The sequence below is a fragment of the Bos taurus genome, chromosome 3 (genome assembly GCF_002263795.3).
Source record: "Bos taurus isolate L1 Dominette 01449 registration number 42190680 breed Hereford chromosome 3, ARS-UCD2.0, whole genome shotgun sequence".
Lineage (NCBI taxonomy): Eukaryota > Metazoa > Chordata > Mammalia > Artiodactyla > Bovidae > Bos > Bos taurus.
In genome coordinates, this window is record NC_037330.1 from 18,001,995 (window position 1) to 18,022,780 (window position 20,786).

The 20,786-nt window shown below is 43.2% G+C and overlaps 1 long non-coding RNA gene across 1 annotated transcript; it reads right to left on the bottom strand.

The window, feature by feature from the left end:
* Positions 1 to 4,774: 4,774 nt before the first annotated feature.
* LOC104971494 (uncharacterized) lies at positions 4,775 to 6,374 on the bottom strand. Its single transcript, XR_805369.2, has 2 exons — positions 6,344 to 6,374; positions 4,775 to 5,388 (listed from the first exon to the last, which is right to left on the bottom strand). It is a non-coding gene; the product is annotated as an uncharacterized lncRNA (long non-coding RNA).
* Between the last annotated feature and the right edge of the window lie 14,412 nt (positions 6,375 to 20,786).

Consider the following 20,786-nt stretch of genomic DNA (forward strand, 5'->3'; position numbering starts at 1 on the left):
GCACACTGAGGTCAGAAGCAGCATGTGAAGAAAAACCCTCTCCTTCCTGTCAGTGGCAGAAAAATTTGGGGAGAATCAAAAGTTTCCCAGAGTCTGGAACATTATAATGACTTAACAAATCACAAGGGGAAGAATAAGGTCAGTTAACATATAGTTACAAGATATTAATAAGTAATATATACATTTGGGTGGACAAATTATATAGAGACTAAATATGTGTGTTTATATAAACATACACACACATATGTTTTTATAGTGGTATTGTGTGTGTTGTGTATATAGAGGTATTTTATTGGCTCTTTTTTTGCGTCCCACCTTCCTGGTTTTTCCCTCTATCTTCTTCATTAGAACTCTTCTAGAAATAATTACCCATGATGGTTAAATAAGGTGACCAAAGCCATACATCAAGTTTGCCAGAGACAGTTTTAGATTATGTCTCTTATCCCAGCATAAATGTTCATAAACCTTCTTTTCAAATTCAACCCTGTTCCAGTTCAGATAATGACGATATAGTCACACTACCATCCAATGATGTCTTCTTAAGAGGCTTCACTGATCAGGATAAAACCTAAACAACTTGGCCTTGATTCAAATATCTATACAGTATGACCCTTTTCTGTTTCTAAAAGTTTTTCCTTTGTTCCCTTAAGAGAAGAAATCCTCTTAAACTGAAATGGCTCATTAGCTCTACTTTGAATAGGCTGCATGCATGCGTGCTAAGCCCTTCAGTCGTGTCCGACTGTTTGTGACGCTATGGACTCCAGGCAAGACTACTGGAGTGGGTTGCCATTTCTTCTCCAGCAGATCGAACCCCCACCTCTTATGTCTCCTGCATTGGCAGGTAGGTTTTACCACTAGCGCCACCAGGTTACTTCATGCCTTATTTTTGTTTTGCTTATGTGACATATTTCTGATCAAGTATTTATTGAGAACAGGGTCTGGATATAAAACATTTATATCCCCCTCTGCTCCTAGAGCAGAGAGATGCAGATAGCCATTTCACCAGGGTTTCTTAGCACCCAAGAGTTTGTACATAGCTTTTCCATGGGATTTAAGTCAATCAGGTAACAGTTTGATATTAAGACATGTACTGTTATATGTGCTGGTCATATCATCCTACAGAGATCTCCTTGTACATTACTCAAGTGAAATATTTGTTCTCAATATGTTCTAAAGGGCGTAGCTATGGAAGGAGAGATTGGGATATTGATTCCCTGGCTCACACAGTCAGTAACTACTCCAAAGCCCAGCTCATGGATTCCTAGGTTAATGGAGCTGATGTCCCACTGGGTCATGCCTCTGCCTCTAAGCATGGCAACACCCAACCTTTTATGAGTCTGTCTCCGGGTATAGGTGATTAATCAGCAGTGTGGTTGCAATATCTTGAGGACTTCTTTCTAAGCCTTGGCTTTTAGAGTTCAATTGATGCAGTAACATTTCAAAAGAAAACAAAAATGTTTACTTACAAGGGATTGGTTTTCTGAGATTATTTACTCATCAAAGTGTAAGGCGAGTGCAGAGAAAAAGAGAGTGAGCTAGGCGGTCAGGCAAGGAAAAGAAATATACTAGAGGGAAAACGAGAGGGTGACTGGCCCTTGAGAAGAACCAGTGTCCTCCCGCTCTGACGGGATCTTTCTTATACACCTCCAGTGAAAAATTCTCTGAAGGGATGGTTAAATTTTAGCCTGTAGCTGAGTCCTGAGGTCACATAGCCAGAGGTCTGGAATCTGGTGGTCTCCTAAGATCTTCAGAAGGTAGGTGCCATCAGGAAAGCAGAATGTCGTTTGGGCAATTTGGTCGGTCTCAAGGGTCACTGTGACTTTATCCTTTGTTTGAGAGGTCAGCATAAGTTATGTTAACAATGAGTCCCCATGTAGGCCCTATCACAAAGGTATCTGTCGCCCATGTTCTTGGATAATTTGACAGGATGGGAGGAAACACTGCTGAGATTCACAGGAAGCTATTAAAACTGGGTGAATTTTTCTCATTCCCTGCACCCTACAGCCCCTTCCAGAGACAGGACCTTGTACATCATCAATTTTTACTTCCCTTCCCTTCTCTTCCCCCTCAAAATATTTGAAAGTGAAAGTGTTAGTTGCTTAGTCATGTTCAACTCTTTGCAACCCCATGGATGGTAGGCTGCCAGGCCCCTCTGTCCATGGGATTCTCCAAGCAAGAAAACTGGAGTGGGTTGCCATGCCCTTCTCCAGGGGGTTTTCCCAATCCAGGGATCAAATCTGGATCTCCTACATTGCAGACAGATCCTTTACCTTCTGAGCCACCAAGGAAGCCCTCAAAACCTTTAAGATACAAAATATTTTTAAAAGGACATTTTAAAAGTATTAAGGGAAAATATTTATTATTTCTAATTCATTGAGAAATAAACTTATTTTGAAGGAAAAAGAATTATAAAAGAAAAATTGATAAACGGGTATGCCAAGTTAAAAATCTATATAACAAATAGCACTCACAAATAAGACAGAAAGAAAATCAATAAGTGGGGAGATTGCAACACATTTACGAGGAACATAGAAGACAGCTCTCACAAGTCAACAAAAAATATGCAAGTTCAGTTCAGTCGCTCAGTTTTGTCTGACTCTTTGCACCCCGTAGACTACAGCATGCCAGGTTTCCCTGTCCATCACCAACTCCCGGAGCCTGCTCAAACTCATGTCCATTGACTTGGTGATGCCATCCAAATATGCAAGCACACCAACAAACAGATGAGCAAAGAACAAGAACAGGCAACACACGTTGTATTTGGAGTTTTTTACGGAGTATTTCCTGCCATATCAGTAAACAAGGCTGTCACAGCCATCAGTGATTTCCGCACCTCTGAATGTAAATTTCTGAGCCCAGAGGGTGTCTGAAAGGGAGAACAATGCCTGATGCCTGCGATCCAGCAGCTGTTGGATGCCACCACTAAAACTCAGGAAGCAAGATGCAGGCCCCAGATAGCTGAGATACATATGAAAGGAATGATTTCAGTGAGCCCAGATGCTTGCATCTTCCCATACAAAAAGGAACGTTAAATTCCTTAACTTGAGGTATCTGGTTTTCCTTAATTGACAGTAATATTTTGCTGTTCAGACTGCCTGCTGCCTGCCCCTTTTGTTGCAAACTTCTGTATAACCTGACTCCTCCTGCATCCTCAAAGCAGTTTCTCAGGACTGCTTGAGATACTACCTCCTGAGCTTGAAGTCCCAAGAGTTCCCACCAAATAAAACAACTCTCTACTCTCAGGTTGTGACTATATTTTTCAGTTGACACACATACCAGAAAATAAATACAAATGGCCAAAGAATAAGTGAAAATATATTCAATGTTGCCAATCAAAAAAGATCGACAAATTAAAAGGAAATGTCTTATGGAACAGTGTCAATCTGGTATATTCATTCACTGGCAAAGACTGAGTGCCTGACAGACTCTCATTGTTGGAGGGGATGCTTAGAATTGGGCACTCAAACTTCATTGGCTTGAAAATAAATTGGTATAATTATCATGCATGACAATATGATGATTCATTCATTTAATCAGCCTTTATGATGTGTGAATGAATTAAAATGTAAAATGAGCATACTTTTTTGACAGTGTTTGAATATATAGGAACTTAGCCTAAAGAAATAAGGGAATGGTAAGAAAAAAATATATACATAAGGATGCTCCTTGTAGCAAATTACCAATAGTAGGAATACAGTAATCCTAACCCTGCCAGCCTCCTCTGTCCATGGGATTCTCCAGGCACGAGTACCAGAGTGGGTTGCCAGTTCCTCCTCCAGGGGATTCTCCCAACCCAGGGATTGAACCCATGTTTCTTATGTCTCCTACATTGGCAGGCAGGTTCTTTACCACTAGCACCACCAGTTAATCCCCCCAAAACACATTTTCCCTGACTGGGAATTGAACCCAGTTCATAGTGGTGAAAGGACCTAATCCTAGCCACTAGACCACCAGCCTGACAAATGGAATTGCTCCATCATTGACACCCTGTCCTCAGGACTCAGAGCAGTAACAGAGGAGCAGGTGTTTTTCAGAGAGTGTGCAGATGAGGGTCAACAAGCTGGAGTGCCTGTCCTTCTTGCTCTGGTCCATGACGGTGAAAGACCGTGAAGCTCTCCTCCCACTGGTTTGACTGTCTAAGGTGGGGAAGAGGGTCATCAGAGAGCATCCTGGATCCTAACGTGTTGCCTGGACTGTGTGGACATCCTGACCTCAAACTCAATGGAAATTGTGGAGAAATTTCCTATGTGTGGGCAGGAGGGCTCCCACACATAGAAGGCAGAGAAGAAATTAAGTCCAACCTCCACTGCTGGACACTGATTTCTGGACTCACCAGAGATCAAAAGGTAAAAAGAAGGGAAGATCCAAGAGAGTTTGTCTCCTTGTTTGTAAGGAGCTTCAGGCCTTGAAGCATCTATCAGGACCCATATCAGCATTTCTCCCTGTGCCTAGAGGCAGTGGTAGTTGAACTTGCCACTTATCAACCTTTATTTGCCTTTCAGGTCTTCAATAAGTCAGCAGTTCCTTACAGAAAGTTCTGTCTGGTAAGGCAAACATCTTAATTTCTGTTCCCTGACCTCTTCTAAGAGAGTGACTAGTTTCAGCTTTAATGAGGACAGGAGTTGAAGGAATTTAATCTTAAGGACTCAATGAGTCTAGAAAGCAACTGATACTGTTCTAGGGTCCAGATGACAAGTGGAGAAAGGGCAGAGGGCAGACATGCTTGTATTTCCCAGTATGTCAACAAGTAAGAGGAAGACAGTCTAGAACAAGGTGGTGAACGGATGATTTGTTTTATTGTTTCATTTCAGGTAGGGAACTGCCAGTGGCATAAGAATTATTCTCTGGGGTTCCCAAGGCAGCTTGAAGAGATGGGATCAGGGATTGGCAGATGAGTTTTTAGGAAAGAACACAGATTTCTGGATTCCAAGTCAGAAGAAACTTCTAGGACAAAATTCGAAATCTTCACTGATAACGTCTCAGCAGACAGGCCAAAGGAAGATGGTCTTGTCTTTTTCATGCCTCTAATTCAGCTCTTCTTGGCTCAGGTCCACTTCAGCAGCAGCCGCCTCCAAAGGACTGACCACTCCCCCCTCCACAGCACCCGGAGCCCCCCGAGGGCTGGCTGCAGCAGTCAGACCTGTGGCGTCTGCGGTGGTGGGACCTGCGGCGCCTGTGGTGGCTCAGGCAGCAGCCCCCACACCCAGAGCTGCAGCAGTCCCCGGAGCTGGAGCCGCAGCAGCCCTCGGAGCTGACATCACAGCAGGAGGAGACTGGGGGACACTTTGGGGGGCATTTTGGGGTGGGGCACTTGGGGGCACACTTAGGAGGGGGCTGGCACTGCTGTTGGTTCTGCTGGCAGGACATCTTGGTGGGCGGGTTCAGGATCTGAGGGAGAGACAGACAGCAGGTCAGACCAGCACACAGAGACTTCCCTGCCCCTTCCTGAACTTTCAGCATCTTTCTAGACCATTTATCTTGAAAGCTTTCAGATCAGACATAAGAAAATCATCTCTTTTGTGCTCATTAACATTTCCTAAGTGTCAGAAAAAGGACCAGGAAATAAATTGGCTCCAGGTCAGCATTCTCTCTACCACGTCACCAAGATCCTTGAAAATGTCCAATGTAGGGACCATTTTAGAGCTGAAAGCCTCATTAAGGAAAATGAAAAATCTTCCTCTCCATGAAGAATTTCTGCTATGTTTTGGTTTTGCAGAACATAGAAAATTGCAATGACAAAGGGCCTTGGAGTCAATGTGTCCCAGTCAGCTCATTTCAGAAGAAACTGAAACAAAGGCAAATTCACTGGCCTGGTGCTATTCACAAATACATCACAGTTTCATCCCCAGGTTCCCTGACTCCCAACCCAATGACTGTCTTATATCCTTCTCCCCTGGCTTGTTGCCGGGCTTCTCAGCCTCTACTATGGATCTTCTTGTTGGAATCCAAACAGATCCACAAGTGTTTCTGATTCTCTCCACTAAGTACTAACATCCTCAGTCCATTATTTCTACAACTGGGTAGGGATGTGTTTCCAAAATGATGTTTCCATTATATACCCCACTCCAGCATCATCTAGAGGTCAGTATTTTTATTCCCTAAAAGCAGAAAAACACACCCAGCAACTGAAAACCATTTGGTTTCTCTACAGCTCCAGCACTAGCCACAAGAATGTTTCCAGTAGCTCTTGGTCTGTCCCTCATCTTATCCTTCCCTCCTTCAGATTTCCTGAGCTTTTGTCCTTGCCAGCCACAACTCCACCCCCAAGTTTCTGCCCTGCCCTCTCCTCTGGTCTAAGCATCCTCTTTGGAAGGCCCTGCTCCCATTCCCAGTGGACACTCACCAGCGCACACGCAGCAGAGAGTCGTCAGCACCTCAGGAAAGGAGTGGATGGAGGTGCTGTGTCCCAAGGCCCTTTTATCCTGGCCTTGGGCTCTGCCCTCAGGTGTGAGCCAGGGCCTGGGCATCTGGACATGAGAGGACCGCCTCCTGCCACCTACATGGTTCCTGTGACAGGTGATGAATGGCACTTCTTCCCTGCCTCCCTCCATGTGGCTCAGGGCAGCTGTTCCTGGCTAGGAAAGCACCTGCCTAAAATGAGGGCTATAGTGGGTGGAAACAGACACCAGCATTTGTGGACTCCTCTATTGCCTTCCTTTCCATGGAAGATGGCTCTCTTCACAGCCTTCTCTTCACACTGAGGGACCTGGTCACATGATGCCTTTCCTTCCACCCCAGATATTAATTTTTCATCTGGACCTCTGGATCTAGATAGCTTGGAGTGAAAATCTACATGTCTAAATTGCAGGGGTGTGTGTATGTGTGTATGACTGTCAACTAAAAAATCTATTCACAGTCTAATAGTTTAGAGTTTTGTTTTATTTGGTGAAAATTTTTAGGACTTCAAGCCCTGGAAATAGCATCTCAAGTAACCCTGAGAAAACTGAGATGAGGTGAGGGGGAAACTAGGGTATTTAGGAGTTTTGCAACAAAGGGCAAATAGTAGGTGCAAAAGATTACCATTAGTAAAAGAAAACCAGATATCTTAAATAAAGGAACTTAGCACTTTTCTGTGTTTGGGAAGATGCAAGAGTCTGGGCTCACTGAAATCATTCCTTGGATATGTGCCTCAGCTATCTGGGACCAGTATCCTCTGTTTACACATCCCAAATTTCCTGAGGGCTCACCACAGGGAGTGGCTGCATCTGATGACTGCTAGATAGCAGGTATTCTTTTCCTTGGGGCTCACCAGCTCACCATTGGTGGTGGCTGCAGTCTCTGATGACTGTGGCATCCTTTGTTTATTGATGTGGCAGGCGATATTTCGTATCAGAATAGAATATTCTGATTACTAGAACCATATCAGAATGGAATATTCTATCATAACCTTAGTTTTCTAATATTTTAAATTGAGATTATGATAGAAATGTCTTCTTCAGGATTTACAAATTAAGATGGCAAAGAGAAAGTAGACCAGATTGCATTCAGCACTAATTGATGTTCAGGTTGATAGGTATAAAGAAAAATAGATTCAGACATGAATTTTTAACAGACAGTGGGCTTTTATTAAGCCAAAGCTATCTTTTAAAAATAGGTGGGTCTTATTAAAACTAAATGCCATTTTTCCCAATATACCTCAACAAACCTGACATTATGACGAGACCTCTAGAATTAAAATTGGAGACGAGGACTGAAGAGGGGCATGTTTCCCTAAATTATACCCTGAAAAGAATTCACAGTTTCCTGGGGCAGATCTGCAGGAATTAAGTAAAGTAAAAATGGGATAAGTGAAAAAAGAAAGTGACAAAAGAAGAGGTCTTAAAGTGTGACTTCAAGTGGTGTGACTGGTATACTTAAGAACAGACATATTCAATATTCATTAAAATTTTTTCATTACTGCAATATAGATTTCCTATGTTCCCCAAGGTTAAAAATAACCAAATGGAAATTTTAAAAATTAGAAACAGATTATCTGAAAAAAATTAGTTCAAAATTAAATATAATGTCAGAAAAGTCACTGGATGGTCTTAGCAGATTGTAAAGCACAGAAGAACAGATTGGTGAACCTGAATTTGAAAAAAATTATTCAAACTGAATGGAAGACAGGAAAAAATATTGGGGAAAAATGAACACATGATTGATAATCTGTTAAAAAATAGCAAACAGTCTACATACATGTTAGAGTCCAGAAGATAAAATAAATAGAATGGAGGAGGAAATACATTTTAAAACAATAGTCAAAAATTTTCCAAATTTCTTAAAAATTGTTAACTAATAAATCCAAAATGTTATAGACAAACAAAAAAAAAATCCAGTAAGTAGTAAAGTGTGTCTAGGGGCAAGATACAAATTATTCTTGGAAAATAGGTAAAAGAGAAAGGAATTCTGAAGAAGGTAACCAGAAAGATTTGTCAAAGAGGTCTGGTACGAATAAAGGCTTTAAAGGGTGGTGAAGACTTGATCCCTGGGGTGGAACCAGGAGGACGTTCAGTGGAGAAGAGCAGTGTGAGAATATGTATGGTGCAGGAGGATACAGGTGGTCTTTTGGGAGCAGAGTGGTCCAGCATGATTGGAATGTAGGGCATATGTGATGGAGTAGGGAGGGAGAGTGAGGCACAGAATAAGGCAGAAAAGAAGACTAGGTCCAGATTTTGGGGAGACTACAGCCAGGGTCAGTCCCCCAGGTTTTATGCAATGTTCACCAAAAATCCACTGAAGGTCTTGGTTCAATTTTATTATTGTTACTTGTATGTTTGACATTTTAGCAGGGTAAGGATAGTCACATTCATGCTGAGGATTCACGCAGGAGACTTTGGGACAGAGGACAACAGCAGTAGGGGGAGAGCTGAGAAAATGCCACTGCTGATAATCCCCTAGATGTTGTCAAGATTGATAATTGCTTTCTCATGAATTCCAAATCCAAAGACCTTCGAAAACTGAGTTTCTTGTCTGATTGTTTATGATAGTCATTAGGTGGTAAAAAAAACTGAACTGAGCTGACAGTGAGGTTTCTTCACCTTACTGTGAATGTTCCTATGTTCTGTTGCAGAAATACAAATGACCTCTCTGAGGGAACCCTGAAGCCATGGGGTGTGGAAGATCTGGACTTTACGCCCTGCCTCCCCAAGATGTGGTGGACTCCTTGGTTTGAGTTTGTAAAAAATTATGTGACTATCTCAATTAAATAGAGGCTAGCACCACCAGGGGAAGCTCTCATGCCCTGCAAGGATAACAGAGCCCAACAAGAAGAAAAAGACTTCTCTCCTGACCAGGACTCAGCCAATGAAAAACCATGGACTCTTGTTAACTACAGCCCTCCCAACTTCCTTTTCCCCTTCATAAAAGTGTTCTCCTTTCCTCACCATGTAGGGACTTGTATGTGACTCCCCATGGTTGCAGACACCACGTTGCAATTCACCAAGGATCCCAAATAAACTCATCTTTGCTGGAGAAATAGCTGGCAGTCTGTTTTAGGTCAACAAAATCCATGGTGTTGGGGTTGTACATGGCCAACTCTGAAGTATTCCTGCAGCATTACTATCAAAAATAAATTATATTTATTGACTATCCTCCTTTTTTAAAATGTCCTAAATTTTATTTGGTGCCAAGGGATTCAGATAAGGAATAGGTCTGTGGTATTTGTATCCTGGCAACCCACTCTGGTATTCTTGTCTGGGAAATTCCATGGACAGAGGAGCCTGGTGGACTATAGGCCACGGGGTTGCAAAGAGCTGGACACAACTTAGCGACTAAGCAGCAACAAATGCCAATATAGTTTGCTACTGGAGGATTAAGACTATACTCATTGGAAAAAGCTCCCGGATTTCTGACTGAATAAAACAAACCTCTGAAGAATGCAAATGGGATGCTTAGGAAATAAATGATGAATAAATGCTTGCTCAGCCCAGCCTTTTTATCCAGGCAAGGTCAAGTCAGGAGGCCTTTGAGTGACTAAGGGCCCAATCTCCATTCAAGCCTAAAAGGTACTTCTGATTGATGGAGAGCCTCTTCTCCCTGGTACCACCTGTCTCTCTGGCTGGTCCAAGGAGACACACCAGTGGTAAACTGGCTGCACAACATCAATAAGCTGGTGGTCATTTGTGATAGCTGCTCATCTCAGTATCCTTAAACCCAACATCCACCCTGGTACTTGAACTTTGTGATCTCAAAACTTCTACTCTTTCTAGATTCAGCGTTTTGCCTCAGCCATTTTCCAGCATCATCGCTTTGTCCCTCTTCTGTCTGCCATTCCATGTCCCTTTACTTCTTCAATTGCTTTTCTTCCAAGCCCCCCTACTTGACCTAGCTTGAGGCAGGAGATATATGGGCCCCTGGGGAGTCGGAGTTAGTTTCCGGTGAACCAAATAAAAATAGCAGGACAATTGAGAGAGGAGGCTGGGCTCTGCACAGATAGAGGACGTGTGTGTGTGTGTGTGTGCGTGCATGCATGTGCGTCAGTGCTCAGTTGTGTCTAACTCTTTGTGACCCCAGGGATTATAGCCTGCCTACCAGGTTCCACTGTCTATGGAATTTCTCAGGCAAGAAAACTGGAGTGGGTTGCCATTTCCTACTCCAGAGGATCTTCTCAACCCAGGGATTAAACCCACGTCTCTTGAGTCTCCTGCATTGGCAGGCAGGTTTTTTAATCACTGTGCCATTTGGGAACCCCCAGATAGAAAATAAGAGACCACTTATTTCTCATTCTCAAAGTCAGGAGACCTCCCCAACTACACATATGCAGAAAGGCTCCTTGGAGGTCAAAATAGAGAAGGTGTCACCTCATAGTAAGTGATGTCAACTACCCATCGGCCTCTTTGTTAGAATCCATCTCGGCTAAAAGATGCACGTGCACACATAGGAGGACCCTGTGTTATAACAAATTCTGACTCAAAACTAGTCAAAGCAAGATAATTGGCCAAAGGAAACCTGGAAAAAAATGCCCCCAAAAAGTGATTCAAGGGGGCATGACTCCATGAGTCTATCCACACACACGTACTTTTCTTCCTCCTAATAAACAGTTTGATGGTTTCACTACTTTCCATCTCTTTGTGGAAATTCATTTCTGTATAGCTGATGGTCCAGGGCCTGTCACTGGCCACTGGCCCTCGTGGTCTAGCGGCTAGGATTCAATGCTCTCCCTATCACAGCCCAAACTCAATCTCTGTCTGGGAACCAAAACCTGGCTTTAAGCCACTGCAGGCCGAGGCCACGGGAGATCAAGCTGACTGCATTCACTCTTGTTTGTGCTTCTCTTCTACTCATTTGACCTCTGCTTGGGCCCGGACTTACCTGTTTTTGTGGTCTACCTCCTTTATCAAGTGGACAGTTCCCAGGGCCAATTGCTGTATCTTTCCTCTACTCTCCTTAAGGCTGACCATCTTACTGCCAAAAACAAATGTATTTGTAGTATTTTGTAACATACAAAATGTTTTAAATAATGTATCTCATTTAACTCTCAATGTGACCCAGACAGGTGTATGTATTTTTTAGCTGAATTTTATAGATGAAAAAACTAAGTGTCCGAGAGACTTAGTTAAGCTAAGTCTTAGCTTAAGACCTGCTGCTGCTGCTGCTAAGTTGCTTCAGTCGTGTCTGACTCTGTGCGACCCCATAGATGGCAGCCCACCAGGCTTCCCGGTCCCTGGGATTCTCCAGGCAAGAACACTGGAGTGGCTTGCCATTTCCTTCTCCAGTGCATGAAAGTGAAAAGTCAAAGTGAAGTAGCTCAGTCGTGTCTGACTCTCTGCAACCCCATGGACTGCAGCCCACCAGGCTCCTCCATCCATGGGATTCTCCAGGCAAGAGTACTGGAGTGGGGTGCCATTGCCTTCTCCAGCTTAAGACCTAAGCTAAGCTAAACCTCCCAGTTAGTAAGAGGTGGGGCCAGCATCAAGCTCACTTTTCATGATGCCCATCCTATGTCTTTTCTCTTCCTGTGTGCTGATTCACAGTTCCACACCCCTCTGAGCCCCTTTTTGCCACCCACCACATTCAATCCCTCTCCCCTTCCTATGCTGTCTGGGATGCATGCACAGATCATCTTCATCATTGCTTTATTTGGTTTTGCCTCCAAACTACTTTGGGTATTTTATTATATAATTTAAAAACACATCCACTGTTTATATTTTTCTTTGCTAGAATATCAACACGGGCTTCCCTGGTGGCTTGAACACCTTGAGAATGATAATCTTTGTCTGTTTTGTTAACTGATATATCCCAAGCATCCAAACATCTGACACATAGTAAAAACTCAATTAATATTTGAATAAATATTTGTTGAATGTGTGGATAAATATTCCATTTCCAAACAGTTCTGCTATCTTCTTTATTTTTAGCCAAAATCTTCTCTTTATGCTTTCCATTCATTTGATTTAAGCTCTTGAGTTATATTTTCTATGAAAAAAAAAAAAAAGCCTTTCAAATCATGGAAGACTGCAACATGCTACTCTTTTTATAACATCACTATGCCTTTCACAGGGAGACAGACCAAGTTTGGGAGTAAGATAAGCCTGGACTTGGAGTCTAGCATTATCAGGTCTTAGATGTGTGACCAGATAAATTAGTTAACTTTGCTAGATTGTATGTGTGTGAGAGAGAAATAGAGAGGGAGACTGCTTATAAATTGGAGCAAATCATGGCATCTTTTCAAGGAGTGAATATGAGTAAGAATGTAGGTTTCCTCTTCAGGTGGTGGCTGGCACACAGTAGGTCATCATCTTCTAGCCTCACTCCTATTTGATCTGAGCTGAACAAACTAGGTACCCAGGTGTGCACTGTGTGTGCCAAGCAGAGCAGCACACTCATGCCTAACTAAAAGAACAAGAGTTCATCACCGTTTGCCACAGATAATCTCACTCTTGGCCTGTATTAAGTTGTAATCAACCATGCTTTCTCCATACATGCAGGTTTACAAATACCAACTCATCTTCTATCTTAAGTGCGGTTTACATTTAAATTAAATTCATAACTTCACATTTACCTTAACCATATTTTATCTTTTCAGATTAAGGCCATTATACTAACCTGTGTTGAATCACTGCCTGCTCTTCAATTTCCCCATCCCTTGAATTCCACACTTGGAATTTCAGTCAATTTCTTCTCAAGTGTTTCTCTAAGAGGCTGATAAGAAGTTCATTACAGCAGGATAAGAATTGAATCTGGGGACCATAAAAGTGTTAGGAACCAAGACAGATGATCAATGAAGGAAGAAATATCCCTCCAAGGGCTTCTCTCATTATACCATTTGCTCTGACAGCACGCCTATTATCATCTCTGTCTGGAACACAGTTCCTCTTCCCTCCATTCATTAGATAACTCCCACTTGTCCTTCACATTGCTGATCACAGCTGCCTCCTCCAGGCACTTAACCCCTGCAAGTGCCCCTCCAGTGGGCTTCCTCAGTACCCTGTGCCCCCACACTGTAACTCTTATGACTTCTATTGTCTCTTAACCTCTTGGTGAGACAAACAGGGTCTGCCTGGCTCACCATTGCCTCTCCTGGAATAAGCACAGTTCCTGGCAGAGCACTGAGGCTCCATAAAGATTTGCCAAATGAATGGATGTGTTGATACAAGTTGATACGTGGGGTTTTTCCCCTGATAGCTGTTAGTACTGGAGAACAGAGGGAAGGTGTTAACCCAGCTCAGGGCTCCCATGATAAGATGTAGTGAGGAATGTGGTGGGCAGGTTTGACACATCTTAAGTTATTTCTAGGCTTCTAGGTACTTCTACTTTAACCTTCCAGGTCAGGGAGCTTCTTCTTTTGGAGTAATAATTTTGATTGTCCCTGGTGATGGGGAAAAACATGAGTCATCGTGCATCACCATCACCCTCTCTTCCTTCCTAGTCTCAGGCCATAGGCATGTGGATCCTCTGGGATGTCCCACCACGTCAGAAATCAGGAGTATGCTGTGGCCAAGGACCAAATCTTGCTCACCATCTGGCCATTCTCCCATTTGTCAACGAGGTGTCTACTTGCACACTGCCTGCCTTCTGATTACTGCCATACACCTAGCTAAACCATTATGAACAGCCAAGCTACTTCCTTACGCATGACAGTTCTATTTGCTTATTCATCCTGGACTATTCTAATCTGTTGGACAAACTATGGAGTGTGGAATTTCTCCCTTTTACTATTTGGGAAATTCCTGGGTAAAGGAGAGATATGCCAAAACTTGGCTTCTCCTATCCGAGCAAAAATATCTTACATATCCTGGACACCACCCCACCCCCTCATCAGCCACTTACAAGTGATCCATTCTAAGTATTTTTAGTGGCAGTGGGGATGGGGTTTTAACTGAGAGAAAGGAAGAAGTACTTTATCTTAAGGTGTTTCTGGACTGAGTATAAATTTGACTCCACACAGAGGATAATTACCTAAAACCTCCCCACCCCCCCCCCCCAAAAAAAAGCTTAATGGTCAACACCCTATTGCCATCATGTCCACATTCTACTCGTGTTGTACCCAGATATGTATAAGCTTTAACGTTCCTTGTAGGTATAGAGTAAGCTCATGCCCCTGGGTGTTCATTGTAACAATGGTCTCCCCACCCAGCTGATCAGAGTAATTTTCAACTACAGTCCAAGATTTTATTGCTGGAAATTCAAATTAAGTAGTTCTGGGTTGGATCCTGGGATTCCATGTCTTTAAGTGGGTTCCCAGCTTACTGTACCTTAGCCTTGTGCCTGTAACAAAGAGGAACTATGGAAATTTACCTGGTGCGAAGACAGCCTCTAAGGACATCTAGTGTGATTTCCTCATTCGACAGTGAGGATGCTAATCTCAAGGAGGGAGGCTTCAGTTCAGTTCGGTTCAGTCACACAGTCATGTCCGACTATTTGTGAATCCATGGACTGCAGCCCGCCAGGCTTCCCTGTCCATCACCAACTCCCAAAGCTTGCTCTAACTCATGTCCATCGAGTCGGTGATGCCATCCAACCACTTCATCCTCTATTGTCCCCTTCTCCTCCTGCCTTCAATCAGGGTCTTTTCCAATGAGTCAGATCTTCGCATCCGGTAGCCAAAGTATTGAAGTTTCAACTTCAGCCTCAATCCTTCCAATGACTATTCAAGACTGATTTTCTTTCGGATAGACTAGTTTGATCTCCTTGCAGTCCAAGGGACTCTCAAGAGTCTTCATCAACACCACAGTTCAAAAGCATTAATTCTTTGGTGCTCAGCTTTCTTTATAGTCCAACTCTCACATTCATACATGACTACTGGAAAAACCATAGCGTTGACTAGATGGACCTTTGCTGGCAAAGTAATGTATCTGCTTTTTAATATGCTTTCTAGGTTGGTCACAGCTTTTCTTCCAAGGAGCAAGCGTCTTTTAATTTCATGGCTGCAGTCACCATCTGCAATGATTTTGGAGCCCCCCCAAAATAATGTCTCTCACTGTTTACATTGTTTCCCCAACTATTTGCCATGAAGTGATGGGACCAGATGCCATGATTTTAATTTTCTGAATGTTGAGATTTAAGACAGCTTTTTCACTCTCTTCTTTCATCAAGGGGCTCTTTAGTTCTTCTTCACTTTCTGCCATAAGGGTGGTGTCATCTGCATATCTGAGGTTTTTGTTATTTCTCCCAGCAATCTTGATTCCAGCTTGTGCTTCATCCAGCCTCACATCTCACATGATGTACTCTGCATATAAGTTAAATAAGCAGGTTGACAATGCACAGCCTTGATGTACTCCTTTCCCAATTTGGAACCAGTCTGTTGTTCCATGTCCAGTTCTAACTGTGGCTTCTTGACCTGCATACAGATTTCTCAGGAGGCAGGTCAGGTGGTCTGGTATTCCCATCTCTTTCACAATTTTCCAGTTTGTTGTGAATCACATAGTCAAAGGCTTTGGTGTAGTCAATAAGGCAGAAGCAGATGTTTTTCTGGAACTCTTGTTTTTTTCATGATCCAACAGATGTGGCAATTTGATCTCTGGTTCCTCTGCCTTTTCTAAATCCAGCTTGAACACCTGTAATTTCATGGTTCATGTACTGTTGAAGCCTGGCTTGCAGAGTTTTGAGCATTACTTTGCTAGTATGTAAGATGAGTTCAATTGTGTGGTAGTTTGAGCACTCTTTGGCATTGCCTTTCTTTGGGATTGGAATGAAAACTGACCTTTTCCAGTCCTGTGGCCACTGTTGTCCAAATTTGCTGGCATATTGAGTGCACCACTTTCACAGAATCATCTATTAGGATTTGAAACAGCTCAGCTGGAATTCCATCACCTCCACTGGTTTTGTCCATTTTGATGCTTCTTAAGGCCCACTTGACTTTGTATTCCAGGATGTCTGGCTTTAGGTGAGTGATCACACCATTGTGGTGATCTGGGTCATGAAGATCTCTTTTGTACAGTTCTGTGTATTCTTGCCACCTCTTCTTGATATCTTCTGCTTCTGTTAGGTCCATACAGTTTCTGTTCTTTATTGTGCCCATCTTTGCATGAAATGTTCCCTTGGTATCTTTTATTTTCTTGAAGAGATCTCTAGTCTTTCCCATTCTATTGTTTCCTCTATTTCTTTGCATTGATCACTGAGGAAGGCTTTCTCATCTCTCCTTGCTATTCTTTGGAACTCTGCATTCAAATGGGTATATCTTTCCTTTTCGCCTTTACCTTTAGCTTCTCTTCTTTTCTCAGCTATTTGTAAGGCTTCCTCAGACAACCATTTTGCCTTTTTGCATTTCTTTTTCTTGGGGGTGGTCTTGAGCACTGCCTCCTCTACAATGTCACAAACATCTGTCCATAGCTCTTCAGGGACTCTGTCTATCATATCTAATCCCTTGAATCTGTCTGCCGCTTCCACTGTATAATCATAAGGGATTTGACTTAGGTCATACCTGAATGGTCTAGTAGTTTTCCCTACTTTCTTCAATTTAAGTCTGAATTTTGCAATAAGAAAGGAGGCTTAGAAGAAGGGAAAGAAAGGAGAACTGCAGAGAGATAGAAGCAGGATTCCAAGGAACGAGACCTGAGCCTTAGACCCAATTTCTTACATTCCCCTGGACTACTTAGCCCTCATCTCTGGAAACTGGGCCCTCATTCTGATGCAGCATGACTGGATTACAGGCACAGAGGTTTGGCTGACCCTTGCCTCACTTTGCTTGTGACTTGGCTAGAGCAGTGGCATTTCTAGCAATAGTCCATCAAACTGCTAAATGGAAATGATACTGTCCAACAAGTGGGTTGCCTCAGGTTAGTGTGGAATTCAAACAGAGTCTTTCACAGGTCTTTGAACACCTTTAAAGCATTTTATGAATGATTTTTTTTTCCTCTGGAATGTTCAGCCCTGGTCCAGGGGACACTTTAAGTTTTGTTCAAATGGTTGATGTAGAAGGAGAAGAGAGCGAGATCTGGGAGGCAGGTCGTCAGCAAAGAAATGGAGGGTGGGGAGTGAGGAGATGACCATGCAAGACCATCCAAAGCCAGCGTTGAAGGACTGCAGGGTATCCCAAACCTTGCTTCTGAGTTCCCAGTCCCCACTGCCAAATGCATTTTAAAAGCCCTGAGCTTCTTTGGCCCATTTTTTGATTGGGTTGTTTATTTTTCTGGAATTAAGCTGCAGGAGTTGCTTGTATATTTTTGAGATTAGTTCTTTGTCAGTTGCTTCATTTGCTATTATTTTCTCCCATTCTGAAGGCTGTCTTTTCACCTTGCTTATAGTTTCCTTTGTTGTGCAGAAGCTTTTAAGTTTAATTAGGTCCCATTTGTTTATTTTTGCTTTTATTCCCAATATTCTGGGAGGTGGGTCATAGAGGATCCTGCTGTGATTTATGTTGGAGAGTGTTTTTCCTATGTTCTTCTCTAGGAGTTTTGTCAGCAGCTGAATGGATAAGAAAGCTGTGGTACATATACACACTGGAGTATTACTCAGCCATTAAAAAGAATACATTTGAATCAGTTCTAATGAGGTGGATGAAACTGGAGCCTATTATACAGAGTGAAGTAAGCCAGAAAGAAAAACACCAATACAGTATACTAATGCATATATATGGAATTTAGAAAGATGGTAACAATAACCCTGTATGTGAGACAGCAAAAGAGACACAGATGTATAGAACAGTCTTTTGGACTCTGTGGGAGAGGGAGAGGGTGGGGTGATTTGGGAGAATGGCATTGAAACATGTATAATATCATATATGAAATGAATTGCCAGTCCAGGTTCAATGAAGGATACAGGATGCTTGGGGCTGGTGCACTGGGATGACCCAGAGGGATGGTACAGGGAGGGAGGTGGGAGGGGGGCTCAGGATGGGGAACACGTGTACACCCGTGGTGGATTCACATTGATGTATGGCAAAACCAATACAATATTGTAAAGTAATTAGTCTCCAATTAAAATAAATAAGTTTATATTTTAAAAAATAAAAATAAAAGCCCTGAGCTTCTAAAGCACACAGACAGAAACAACAGTCAAACGGACATACTGAGAAACATGTAAAGCCCCCAAAAGGACATGTAAACACACATCCTCCTGAATACCCCTTTTCTCTGAGTGCTATAGATGGGCTGTGACTCTTCACTATGGGCCTGCCTGGGTGCTCAAGGCAGGGCATTCTGTCAGAGGAAGTGGAGGACCACTGAGGCCAGTTCATACCAGTGTTGGGGGAGAGGAGTGTTGGACCTTGAGCCCCTCTGGCTACTGGGAGATGGCATCACAGCCTCGGTCTGCCAGGGGGCACCAGGCTGTCAGGGGTTCCTTGACTCAACCCCAGACTGACTCACCCAGAGACCCCTATATTCTACCATCTTCCAGTCCCTTTGCATATCCAGGCCCAGTTATCCTGGGGACCAGAGTGTGTCCCCTGAGGATAGGACAGGTAGTGGGACACTGTAATCAAGAGCCTGCATCATGACCTTCTCCTGCACCTGCAGAGGGAGCCGTTTCTTAGAAGTGAAAGCCCTTCCCTCTTAGCCAGTCTGAGTTTCTTCTGTACCTGGGTTGTGGGGTGGGGTCTATTCCCCACCTCCCCCCAGTCAAGGGGGTTCCTGTCAGTAGTGTGTTTGTGAAAACAGGGGCAAGATCCAATGAAAATTGCCATCTGAGGCTTCCCAGCCTCTCCCTGTCCTGCTGTCTTCACTCCAACTCAAAGGCCTGGGTGATGGAAACCTTCAGATGCCCATGGGAGCCATTCAGGCCCAGCCAGACCTCTGGGGCCTAGGCCACAGAGCAAGTGCAGTTCTAAAGGAGCCTGGATTTTCAGAGAAGAAGCAAGGCGAAAGTGGAGAAAAACCTGTGAGACAACTCCAAAATGTTGTTGGAAAAATGACTTAGGTGATACAGGAAAGATCTATGGAAGAGGTTATGACCAAGATGGATGGGACCATGTGTAACAGGAAAGGGTATAGATTGTAAATGACATCTGGCTGCCCAACTAGGCAAGTCACATAAATCCTGTGGGATTAGGTTTCCACCTCTGTCAAACAGCAAGTTGATAATGTCTTTGTGATGGACTGTTGTAGAAATTAGAGAATATATACACATACACATGCACATTCATAAACATATTCATTTTCTACCTGCATGAGGCATTTCACTAAATCAATAATGACCAAACATTATTGGGTATCAGAAATATCTGGGAAAGAAAGTAAAATAAATACCTGGAGGCTTGGTTAAAACAGTTTTCTTGGCCTCACTCTCAGATTTTCTGCTTCAATAGCTCTGGAGTGATACATATGCATTTCTAACAAGGTCCTAGGTGAGGCTGATGCTACTGTTCTGGGTACCACCCTGAGAATCAGTGTGCTAAGCTGTGACAGCAAATAAGCATTATGTCTCTCCCTTTTATGAGTACCTTCCTAGCAGATAAGCAATGAATATTTGTCAATTAAAAAATGAATGAGTGGATTTCACATAAAAGCCTTGGTTTTCTTTTGTACAACACAGGGTTTCACTACATGGTCTCTTGGGTATTCATCATTGACACTGAGGGACTGGATCCCTTGGGTGAGGGGAAGACATCTGAAGAGCCAGGCCCTGGATCTGTGGTTTCAGACTATTGAGCTAGAGCTATGGGGTCTTTTGGTGTTGTGGCTTGTGTGGAGGAGGGCACTATTGCCTAAGCCAAAGCCACCCCTGCTGTCCTCCTAAGAGGAGACTTTTTCATCTTCTAAGACCAAGGTGGCCTCAGGGCACTCTCTTCTCTAGGGAAGCCCATCCCAGCATCGTTTCCCAGTATCCTCTGTGGTATCCATCTCATCTGCAGGGAGGCAGAAGCATCGCCCCTTTTTCTGCCTCTCTAAGCCCTACCTTCATATACCCAAAACCACCCATGCCTAATGGGATTTGAGGGCAATCAAGGAGTGCAAACTCAGCCTCAGATGTATCCTTTTCTATTGTATCAAAAAAAAAAAAAAAAAGCTAATCATTTATTCTGAACCAAACAAGAGTGTATCCTGTGCAAAGGACCCCAGAGAGCCTATTCCAGACTCCCTCCTCCCCTCCCTGACTCCACAGAGGTCACATGGCTATGACTAAGGCCCCAGAGTTGAGTGACCTACCCAACCCTGGCCTGAGACCTTTACCTCTAAATAGAGGAGCAAGAGTTAACCTCCTTGTTCCCTTATTCCTCATCCCCTTCATCCACCCGTTCCCAGCAGGGGCCAGGGACACTGATGGTAGACAGAAAACTGACAAGGCAGCCCACTCAGTCTAGGCTAAAGAAAGCTCAGACCATAAGTAAAATAAATCCAAGAAGAAGAAGAAAAAAAAAAAAAAAAAACAAAACTCATCCCAGAGAGTCAGGAAGGTGTAAGAACACAGGCATTATGCAGGACTTAGGC